The following is an 11,537-nucleotide window of genomic DNA, read 5'->3' on the forward strand; positions in this document are numbered from 1 at the left end:
TCTGGCATTCTGCATCTTCCTTTTCACAATACCCCACAGATTTTCTATGGGGCTAAGGTCAGGGGAGTTGGCGGGGCAATTTAGAACAGAAATACCATGGTCCGTAAACCAGGCACGGGTAGATTTTGCGCTGTGTGCAGGCGCCAAGTCCTGTTGGAATTTGAAATCTCCATCTCCATAGAGCAGGTCAGCAGCAGGAAGCATGAAGTGCTCTAAAACTTGCTGGTAGACGGCTGCGTTGACCCTGGATCTCAGGAAACAGAGTGGACCGACACCAGCAGATGACATGGCACCCCAAACCATCACTGATGGTGGAAACTTTACACTAGACTTCAGGCAACGTGGATCCTGTGCCTCTCCTGTCTTCCTCCAGACTCTGGGACCTCGATTTCCAAAGGAAATGCAAAATCTGCATGGTTGGGTGATGGTTTGGGGTGCCATGTCATCTGCTGGTGTCGGTCCACTCTGTTTCCTGAGATCCAGGGTCAACGCAGCCGTCTACCAGCAAGTTTTAGAGCACTTCATGCTTCCTGCTGCTGACCTGCTCTATGGAGATGGAGATTTCAAGTTCCAACAGGACTTGGCGCCTGCACACAGCGCAAAATCTACCCGTGCCTGGTTTACGGACCATGGTATTTCTGTTCTAAATTGGCCCGCCAACTCCCCTGACCTTAGCCCCATAGAAAATCTGTGGGGTATTGTGAAAAGGAAGATGCAGAATGCCAGACCCAAAAACGCAGAAGAGTTGAAGGCCACTATCAGAGCAACCTGGGCTCTCATAACACCTGAGCAGTGCCAGAAACTCATCGACTCCATGCCACGCCGCATTAACGCAGTAATTGAGGCAAAAGGAGCTCCAACTAAGTATTGAGTATTGTACATGCTCATATTTTTCATTTTCATACTTTTCAGTTGGCCAACATTTCTAAAAATCCCTTTTTTGTATTAGCCTTACACAATATTCTAATTTTGTGACACACGGAATTTTGGATTTTCATTTGTTGCCACTTCAAATCATCCAAATTAAATGAAATAAACATTTGAATGCATCAGTCTGTGTGCAATGAATAAATATAATGTACAAGTTACACCTTTTGAATGCAATTACTGAAATAAATCAAGTTTTTCAAAATATTCTAATTTACTGGCTTTTACCTGTATTTGTACCATGAATTGATTTACGTGGACCCCGACTTAAACAAGTTGAAAAACTTATTCGGGTGTTACCATTGAGTGGTCAATTGTACGGAATATGTACTGTACTGAGCAATCTACTAATACAAGTTTCAATCAATCAATCAGTCTGTCTATCTGTGTTGGCCCTGTGATGAGCTGGCGACTTGTCCAGGGTGTACCCCGCCTTCCGCCCGATTGCAGCTGAGATAGGCTCCAGCATCCCCCCATCCGTGACCCCAAAAGGGACAAGCGGTAGAAAAATGGATGGATGGAAGGTTAAAAAACATTAAGATCTGTGCATCAACTGCAGCTGTCAATGTTGCTGGGCAACAAAAGTAGTGCTTTGTCAATCAGCTGTTTATGGAAAGGAACACATAGTGACGTAAAATGGAAATATTTGTGCATTGGGTTGTCCATTATGTCAGAACATGTTTGCAATACTTGCCTTATTGTTCGCTACATGCCATTTCAAAAGAATATGACTCAAGGCTGGTAGAGGTAATTTGTAAAGCCGCATTGTTTCTTGCGAGGTAATTGCATTATTAATTAAGGTTAATAGGTAAAATAGTAGGTGTGTAATGGGATCTCGGCCAACTCGCCGTGGTTATATTTAGCTCAAACTTGCGGCGGTGTGACCTAAATGCCAGCCGGGCTCGGTGGAGTTCACGCACAAACACACCGTCTGTGGACACACTTGTCAACAGGTACACGGAGCAGGAGAGAGCAAGTGAATCACACAAGAATTAAAAATACACACCTTGAGTGGGTTCCGCTTTGGGGTGAAGTTTGTCACAGTGTGTGAGCTAACGAGCTAGCTCAAACAGGTCCAACTACTCGACTGCGACATAGCGGCTTCTTCCCGGTCCGAGGCTCGCTAGCTGGACGAAGCTAAGCTTGTTAGCGGCTAAGTAAGTCGCTTTCCTAGTCCTCGGACGTGGATTCAAGCCGGGAGGGGGAAAACGGTTTAGTGTTAAAATAACAACTGGACCGAGTACATGCCGACCTCCCGGCTGGGTGTCCAGCTTGTTTTGGCGGTTGGTGAAAATGTAAAAAAAAAAATACCTCTTTGCTAGCACGACCTGCCAACTTGCTACATTTCAGCTGACATTGCAGGCGGCTGTCGGTAGGTGGTGCTGTTTCTTCCCCCTAGAGGGTTAAAAAAAAAAAAGGGCTTATGACAGTGTCTACGTATGGAAACGTCACCGACGCGAATGCCTCCATCCATCCATTTCTACCGCTTGTCCCTTTTGGGGTCGCGGGGGTTGCTGGAGCCTATCTCAGCTGCATTCGGGCGGAAGGCGGTGTACACCCTGGACAAGTCGCCACCTCATCGCAGGGCCAACACAGATAGACAGACAACATTCACACACTAGGGCCAATTTAGTGTTGCCAATCATCCATTGCGTTGGAATGAAAAATGCATCCAAAAGCAAACTGCACCCCAAAGGCAATATGATGTTGCATTGTTGTAAACATACTTGCCAACCTTGAGACCTCAGAATTAGGGTGTGTATATATATATATATATATATATATATATATATATATATATATATATGTATATAAAATAAATACTTGAATTTCAGTGAATTACAGCTATATATATATATATAGCTGTAATATATATATATATATATAGCTGTAATTCACTGAAATTCAAGTATTTATTTTATTATATATACATATATATATATATATATATATATATATATATAAATATATATATATATATATATAAAATAAATACTTGAATTTCAGTGAATTACAGCTATATATATATATATATATTATATATAGCTGTAATATATACAGCTATATATATATATATTTATATATATATATAGCTGTAATTCACTGAAATTCAAGTATTTATTTTATTATATATACATATATATACATATATATATATATATATATATATATATATATACAAATATATATATATATATATATATATATATACATATATAAAATAAATACTTGAATTTCAGTGAATTACAGCTATATATATATATATATATATATATATATATATATATATATATATATATATATATATATATATATATATATATAGAAACAGGCCTGTAGAGATGAAATAGTCTTGTGATTTTTTTTTCCCCCACACATACATATATATATATATATATATATATATATATATATATATATATAGCTGTAATATATACAGCTATATATATATATATATATATATATATATATATATATATATATATATATATATATATATATATATATATATATAGAAACAGGCCTGTAGAGATGAAATAGTCTTGTGATTTTTTTTTCCCCCACACATACATATATATATATATATATATATATATATATATATATATATATAGCTGTAATATATACAGCTATATATATATATATATATATATATATATATATATATTTATATATATATAGCTGTAATTCACTGAAATTCAAGTATTTATTTTATTATATATACATATATATATATATATATATATATATATATATATATATATACATATATATATATATATATATATATATATATATATATATATATATATATATATATATATATATATAAATAAAAGAAGGAGGATAGGGATGATGTTCGTTAAGAAATTATTGATGTCGATGCCATTAGCAAATCCTCTTATCGAACCGATTGCTTATCGAATCTCTTATCGAATCCAGGCAGGTTGTTTTGTGTGCACCTTGTATGTGCACTGAGTTCCAAAAGCCATAGATGTTATGTGACTGGGCCGACACGCTGTTTGTATGGAGGAAAAGCGGACATGACTGTTTTTTTTTTATTTAGCCTTTCTTCAACCAGGTAAAATCCCATTGAGATCTAAGATCTCTTTTCCAAGAGAGACCTGGCCAAGAGGGCAGCAGCAAGGTTACATTAAAAACAGGAAACAACACATAAAACATCAAATTTACAACATTAAAACTTGCTCACATGACGCATGTGCATACAGACAAGATAGACTGCAATCCTTTCACAGAAGCTTTAAACTCATTTAATGTAACAAGGGTTTGAAGTTGAAGATTCGATTGTAGGTTATTCCAAGCCTTTGGTGCTGAAAACCTAAATGCTTCCTTGCCCAGTTCAGTTCTTACTTTGGGGACGACAAATTGCAGAACATTAATTGAACGAAGATTGTGACTTCCTTGCTTCTTTGTTAAAAGACAAGATCGATAAGATGGAGTGATACCCAGAATGGTTTTGTAGATGAACACATACCAATGATTGAGGCGTCGAGCACATAAAGATGTCCAGTTAACCATTGAGTATAACACACAATGGTGAGTAAGTTGGTGATGAATCTCAGTGCCCCGTGGTACACACTATCCAGCTTGTGGAGACAAGCAGCAGTAGCATTCATGTACAACACATCTCCATAGTCAATAACCGGTAAAAAGGTTGTTTCCACCAATTTCTGTTTCACAGTAAAAGAAAAGCAAGACCTGTTTCTATAATCAAATCCCAGTAAAAGTTTCATTTTTTTTACAACATACTGAATGTGCTCCTTAAAGCTCAAATGGTCATCAATTAAACATCCTAAATATTTAAAAGAAGATACTAACACAATTTGTTGCACATTTCTTGTTAAAGTGTTCTCACACAGTGCTGATCTTACAGACTGAGGACAGCATGCGGACGAGACTGAGGACAGCATGCGGCCGTTAAAGGGTGAATGGTATAGTTGTATGGTATAGTTCAGACTCCTCCCGGGAAAATCGTGATGGTTGGCAAGTATGGTTGTAAACATGCAACTAACACCAACTTACATGTACAGTATGTGTTTGTGCAATATATTTGATCCATCCATCCATTTTCTACCGCTTATCCCTTCCGGGTTGCGGGGGGTGCTGGAGCCTATCTCAGCTACAATCGGGCGGAAGGCGGGGTACACCCTGGACAAGTCGCCACCTCATCGCAGGGCCAACACAGATCAGTGACGTGCAGTCACTAGAGGCAGGTGAGGCGGGGCCTCACCTGCCATCATGGAAAGAAAAAAAAAGTAAAAAGAAAAAAAAAAAATTAATTGTTGTATGTATCCAGTGATTATACTATAAAGTTATTTTCCATTTAACTTCACCAGTTTTAGATTATTTTTATTCAAAATCACTGAATTTTCACATTTGCCGTTCAAATACTGAGAAGAGACGGTGCGGTGAACAGCAGCTAGTTGAGGCACGTCACTCAGTGCCGCAACATGGATTGCGCAATGACTCGGCTAACTGCTGGCCTGCTGTGCAGTGAGACTGTATTGCTATATGAACTATATTATACATTTCCATAGTTTAGTTAGCTGAGGTATATAATGTACAGTGTATTTTGTCAACAACTGTATGTGTGTAAAGTATTTCTTGTGCTGAGCGATCATAAAACGGCTGCAAAAGACGCACTGGCTGAGGCTCGCCTCCTGCACCCCCGCCGTAGAATTGTTATATCAACTAAAGCCCACACTTAAACTTTCCACGTGCAAGATTGAATCTATTTAAAAAAATTATTTCATAAGAAGCCAAAAAGTGCAAAAACAATAATGTTCGTGTTGGAGGAGTTGTGAATGACTGCAGGGACACAACATTGGGTACACCTGCAGACTGCAGGTGTACCTAATTCACAACTCCTCCAACACGAACATTATTGTTTTTGCACTTTTTGGCTTCTTATTAAATAACTTTTGTAACCTATTTTCATGGGCTTTCCTCTTTGTGATGTTAAGTTCCTGTTATGCGCTGTTATACAGTATATGCCTTGAGCTCTTATTTTGAAGGCGCTAAGAGCGGAAGTGATGTCACGTTGCGGAGGTTTTTGAAAGAAGGTAAATAAAGTGGTCCTCGTGTAAACTGGAGCCTCCGTGTTTGTTATTTTGTAGTTTCATACAGTATAGGCGACATTTATAAACCCTCGGTTACACTTTTTTAAATAGATTCAATCTTGCACGTGGAAAGTTTAAGTGAGGGCTTTAGTTGCGGCGCATGGACTTAATTTCTAAGTAAAGGTAAGACCATAATAACGTTTTTTTTATTAAATGTGCTTTTTTGTGTGCTACAGTTTGTATGTGTAAAGTTAAAGTTAAGTTAAAGTACCAATGATTGTCACACACACACTAGGTGTAATGAAATTTGTCCTCTGCATTTGACCCATCCCCTTGATCACCCCCTGGGAGGTGAGGGGAGCAGTGGGCAGCAGCGGCGCCGCGCCTGGGAATCATTTTTGGTGATTTAACCCCCAATTCCAACCCTTGATGCTGAGTGCCAAGCAGGGAAGAATGCTGCTATGAGCTTTTAAACATAACCCGTTAACTGCTGCCAATCAAATGGTGAATAAGATACTCTTTAGGGTTCATATGTTTGTAAATCTGACTGTGATGAAGTCAGTGCCTCACCAGCCATCAACCTCACCGCACGTCACTGACACAGGTAGACAACTTTCACACTCACATTCACACACTAGGGCCAATTTAGTGTTGCCAATCAACCTTAAAGTTATGGCATTAATCATGTATATGCGATGGCCGGAATAAAATCACAACAAATGCAAACGCCACAACACAATAACTTTCAGTTATAACACAGTTATAGCTTTTATACACAGTATGTGTATATTTACCACACCAAAAACTAATAAGTTAGTTTTTGTTGTCTCTGATTAACATATATTAACTCCACCTCTATGCCCCCACCCGGTCCCTCAGGTCAGCTGATCAGCTGATCCTGGAGGTACCCAAATCAAAGCGCAAGCTTCGAGGGGACAGGGCCTTCTCTGTTGCGGGTCCCAAACTCTGGAACCATCTCCCTCTCCATGTGAGACAGGCCCCTTCTTTGGCTACTTTTAAGACCCTTCTTAAAACCCATTTTTTATTCACTGGCTTTTAACCCAGCATGAGACTTTAAACTGTTTTTAACTTTTTTAACTGTTTTTAACTTTTGAACTGCTTTTTATATAACAAATTGTTCTTAGGATCATTTGTATTTGCTTTTTCAATGTGTATTTTACTTCTGTTTTAAATGTTATTTTTTTAGTCTGTCCTTTGCCTCTATTTCTTTGTGGTGTACAGTAGAGATGTCCGATAATATTGGCCTGCCAATATTATCGGCCGATAAATGCGTTAAAATGTAATATCGGAAATTATCGGTATGGTTTTTTTTAATTATCGGTATCGTTTTTTAAATTTTTTAATTTTATTCTATTTTTTTTTTTTTTTTTAATTAAATCAACATAAAAAACACAAGATACACTTACAATTAGTGCACCAACCCAAAAAACCTCCCTCCCCCATTTACACTCATTCACACAAAAGGGTTGTTTCTTTCTGTTATTAATATTCTGGTTCCTACATTATACAGGTAAAAGCCAGTAAATTAGAATATTTTGAAAAACTTGATTTATTTCAGTAATTGCATTCAAAAGGTGTGACTTGTACATTATATTTATTCATTGCACACAGACTGATGCATTCAAATGTTTATTTCATTTAATTTTGATGATTTGAAGTGGCAACAAATGAAAATCCAAAATTCCGTGTGTCACAAAATTAGATTTTTAGAAATGTTGGCCAACTGAAAAGTATGAAAATGAAAAATATGAGCATGTACAATACTCAATACTTGGTTGGAGCTCCTTTTGCCTCAATTACTGCGTTAATGCGGCGTGGCATGGAGTCGATGAGTTTCTGGCACTGCTCAGGTGTTATGAGAGCCCAGGTTGCTCTGATAGTGGCCTTCAACTCTTCTGCGTTTTTGGGTCTGGCATTCTGCATCTTCCTTTTCACAATACCCCACAGATTTTCTATGGGGCTATGGTCAGGGGAGTTGGCGGGCCAATTTAGAACAGAAATACCATGGTCCGTAAACCAGGCACGGGTAGATTTTGCGCTGTGTGCAGGCGCCAAGTCCTGTTGGAACTTGAAATCTCCATCTCCATAGAGCAGGTCAGCAGCAGGAAGCATGAAGTGCTCTAAAACTTGCTGGTAGACGGCTGCGTTGACCCTGGATCTCAGGAAACAGAGTGGACCGACACCAGCAGATGACATGGCACCCCAAACCATCACCCAACCATGCAAATTTTGCATTTCCTTTGGAAATCGAGGTCCCAGAGTCTGGAGGAAGACAGGAGAGGCACAGGATCCACGTTGCCTGAAGTCTAGTGTAAAGTTTCCACCATCAGTGATGGTTTGGGGTGCCATGTCATCTGCTGGTGTCGGTCCACTCTGTTTCCTGAGATCCAGGGTCAACGCAGCCGTCTACCAGCAAGTTTTAGAGCACTTCACGCTTCCTGCTGCTGACCTGCTCTATGGAGATGGAGATTTCAAGTTCCAAAAGGACTTGGCGCCTGCACACAGCGCAAAATCTACCCGTGCCTGGTTTACGGACCATGGTATTTCTGTTCTAAATTGGCCCGCCAACTCCCCTGACCTTAGCCCCATAGAAAATCTGTGGGGTATTGTGAAAAGGAAGATGCAGAATGCCAGACCCAAAAACGCAGAAGAGTTGAAGGCCACTATCAGAGCAACCTGGGCTCTCATAACACCTGAGCAGTGCCAGAAACTCATCGACTCCATGCCACGCCGCATTAACGCAGTAATTGAGGCAAAAGGAGCTCCAACCAAGTATTGAGTATTGTACATGCTCATATTTTTCATTTTCATACTTTTCAGTTGGCCAACATTTCTAAAAATCCCTTTTTTGTATTAGCCTTAAGTAATATTCTAATTTTGTGACACACGGAATTTTGGATTTTCATTTGTTGCCACTTCAAATCATCAAAATTAAATGAAATAAACATTTGAATGCATCAGTCTGTGTGCAATGAATAAATATAATGTACAAGTTACACCTTTTGAATGCAATTACTGAAATAAATCAAGTTTTTCAAAATATTCTAATTTACTGGCTTTTACCTGTATATCAATATATATCAATACAGTCTGCAAGGGATACAGTCCGTAAGCACACATGATTGTGCATGCTGCTGGTCCACTAATAGTATGAACCTTTAACAGTTAATTTTACTAATTTTCATTAATTACTAGTTTCTATGTAACTGTTTTTCTATTGTTTTACTTTCTTTTTTATTCAAGAAAACGTTTTTAATTTATTTATCTTATTTTATTTTATTAATTTTTTTTAAAAGTACCTTATCTTCACCATACCTGGTTGTCCAAATTAGGCATAATGATGTGTTAATTCCACGACTGCATATATCGGTTGATATCGGTATCGGTTGATATCGGTATCGGTAATTAAAGAGTTGGACAATATCGGAATATCGGATATCGGCAAAAAGCCATTATCGGACATCCCTAGTGTACAGCCCTTTGTTCTTCAACTGTGGTTGTTTTTAAAGGGCTTTATAATTAAAGTTTGTATGGTATAGTTCAGGCCTGGGCAATTATTTTGATTCGGGGGCCAAATTTAGATAAGAAAATGTGTCTGGGGGCCGTATATCTATTTTTAGGAAGACTAATACAAAACCTCAAAATAATGTCTGATTGAATGCTAAAAACGTTATGACAGACCGCCTGAAAAGTGGAATGCAATTGTAAATGTTTTTGACTGAATGAGACACCTAGAATGCACATGAAAATAAAGAATGTGGGATTTACAATATTAACTATGAAGGATAAAACACTGAATATTGACAACATATGAGCGTCACACCCCGTTTCCATCCACATATTTTACAATCAAACGAAACGCAACAAAAATGCAACAAACACAGCGAAATATGAATGTGAAGGGTAAAAAAAAAACCCACCTACAATCTGATATATGTGATATATCAATAAGCTTTAGAACTTTGTTGTAAAAATCTCTTACCGCGTCTGTCCCTGAAACCTGTATTTCAGGCTGGCCGCTCTGGAAACACTCTGTGGAAACGCTCCCCACCCACACTGCTTGGTGCCTCGTCTGAGCTGCTGTGACTTAGATTACCATAGTAACTAATTACATTACCATAGTAGCTAGTCTATAATGCAAAAGCGCAGATTCCAACCATTGAAATACTTTGTACAGTTCAAGACTTACGGTCATTTAAAGGGGAACATTATCACAATTTCAGAAGGGTTAAAACCATTAAAAATCAGTTCCCAGTGGCTTATTTTATTTTTCGAAGTTTTTTTCAAAATTTTACCCATCACGCAATATCCCTAAAAAAAGCTTCAAAGTGCCTGATTTTAACCATCGTTATATACACCCGTCCATTTTCCTGTGACGTCACACAGTGATGCCAATACAAACAAACATGGCGCATAGAACAGCAAGCTATAGCGACATTAGCTCGATTCAACAGATTACGCATGTATTGAAACGGATGGTTGTAGTGTGGAGGCAGGTAGCGAAAACGAAATTGAAGAAGAAACTGAAGCTATTGAGCCATATCGGTTTGAACCGTATGCAAGTGAAACCGACGAAAACGACACGACAGCCAGCGACGCGGGAGAAAGCGAGGACGAATTCGGCGATCGCCTTCTAACCAACGATTGGTATGTGTTTGTTTGGCATTAACGGAAACTAACAACTATGAACTAGGTTTACAGCATATGGAATACATTTGGCAACAACATGCACTTTGAGAGTGCAGACAGCCCATTTCAGGCGCGCGCTAAGAACATATATTTTTCCACGATTTCAGCACTCAGGTTAACCATACCTAAATAGACACAAAATACTGCATTACACAAGACTACCCGAATGTACTCGAATGATTGAAAAAAATAAATGTTTTTAAGCTAAATTATTGGTAAACACAGTTTATGTATAATAATTTACGTAAAACCGCGAGTAATGAATAAAGTTTTCATCAATTAATATATTCTGTAGACATACCCTCATCCGCTCTCTTTTCCTGAAAGCTGATCTGTCCAGTTTTGGAGTTGATGTCAGCATCTGCTTTGAGTGTCGCAGGATATCCACACATTCTTGCCATCTCTGTCGTAGCATAGCTTTCGTCGGTAAAGTGTGCGGAACAAACGACTGACCATTTCGTCGGCTTTCCCCACAGCCTCGTATTTTGAACAAATTCCGTCCAATTTCTTGCCACTTTCGCATCTTTGGGCCACTGGTGCAACTTGAATCCGTCCCTGTTCGTGTTGTTACACCCTCCGACAACACACCGACGAAAGTGAGAAAATGGCGGACTGCTTCCCATCGCTCCGAGAGCGAATAATAGAAAGGCGTTTAATTCGCCAAAATTCACCCATTTAGAGTTCGGAAATCGGTTAAAAAAATATATGGTCTTTTTTCTGCAACATCAAGGTATATATTGACGCTTACATAGGTCTGGTGATAATGTTCCCCTTTAAAGACATCACTGCACATCATAATGGCAGCTGCAGTTTCCATCT

At 38.5% G+C, this 11,537-nt stretch overlaps 1 protein-coding gene across 1 annotated transcript in view; it reads right to left on the reverse strand.

Moving 5' to 3' along the window:
- The window catches only part of lclat1 (lysocardiolipin acyltransferase 1), a 51,455-nt gene extending 49,191 nt beyond the window's left edge, over positions 1 to 2,264 (reverse strand). Inside the window, exon 1 of the mRNA XM_072913628.1 lies at positions 1,934 to 2,264. The gene's annotated coding sequence lies outside the window, so the exon portion shown is untranslated. The remainder of the gene's footprint in view (positions 1 to 1,933) is intronic.
- Positions 2,265 to 11,537: the final 9,273 nt, after the last annotated feature.

This window comes from Nerophis lumbriciformis, linkage group LG08, assembly GCF_033978685.3.
Source record: "Nerophis lumbriciformis linkage group LG08, RoL_Nlum_v2.1, whole genome shotgun sequence".
In the NCBI taxonomy this organism is placed as follows: Eukaryota; Metazoa; Chordata; class Actinopteri; order Syngnathiformes; family Syngnathidae; genus Nerophis; species Nerophis lumbriciformis.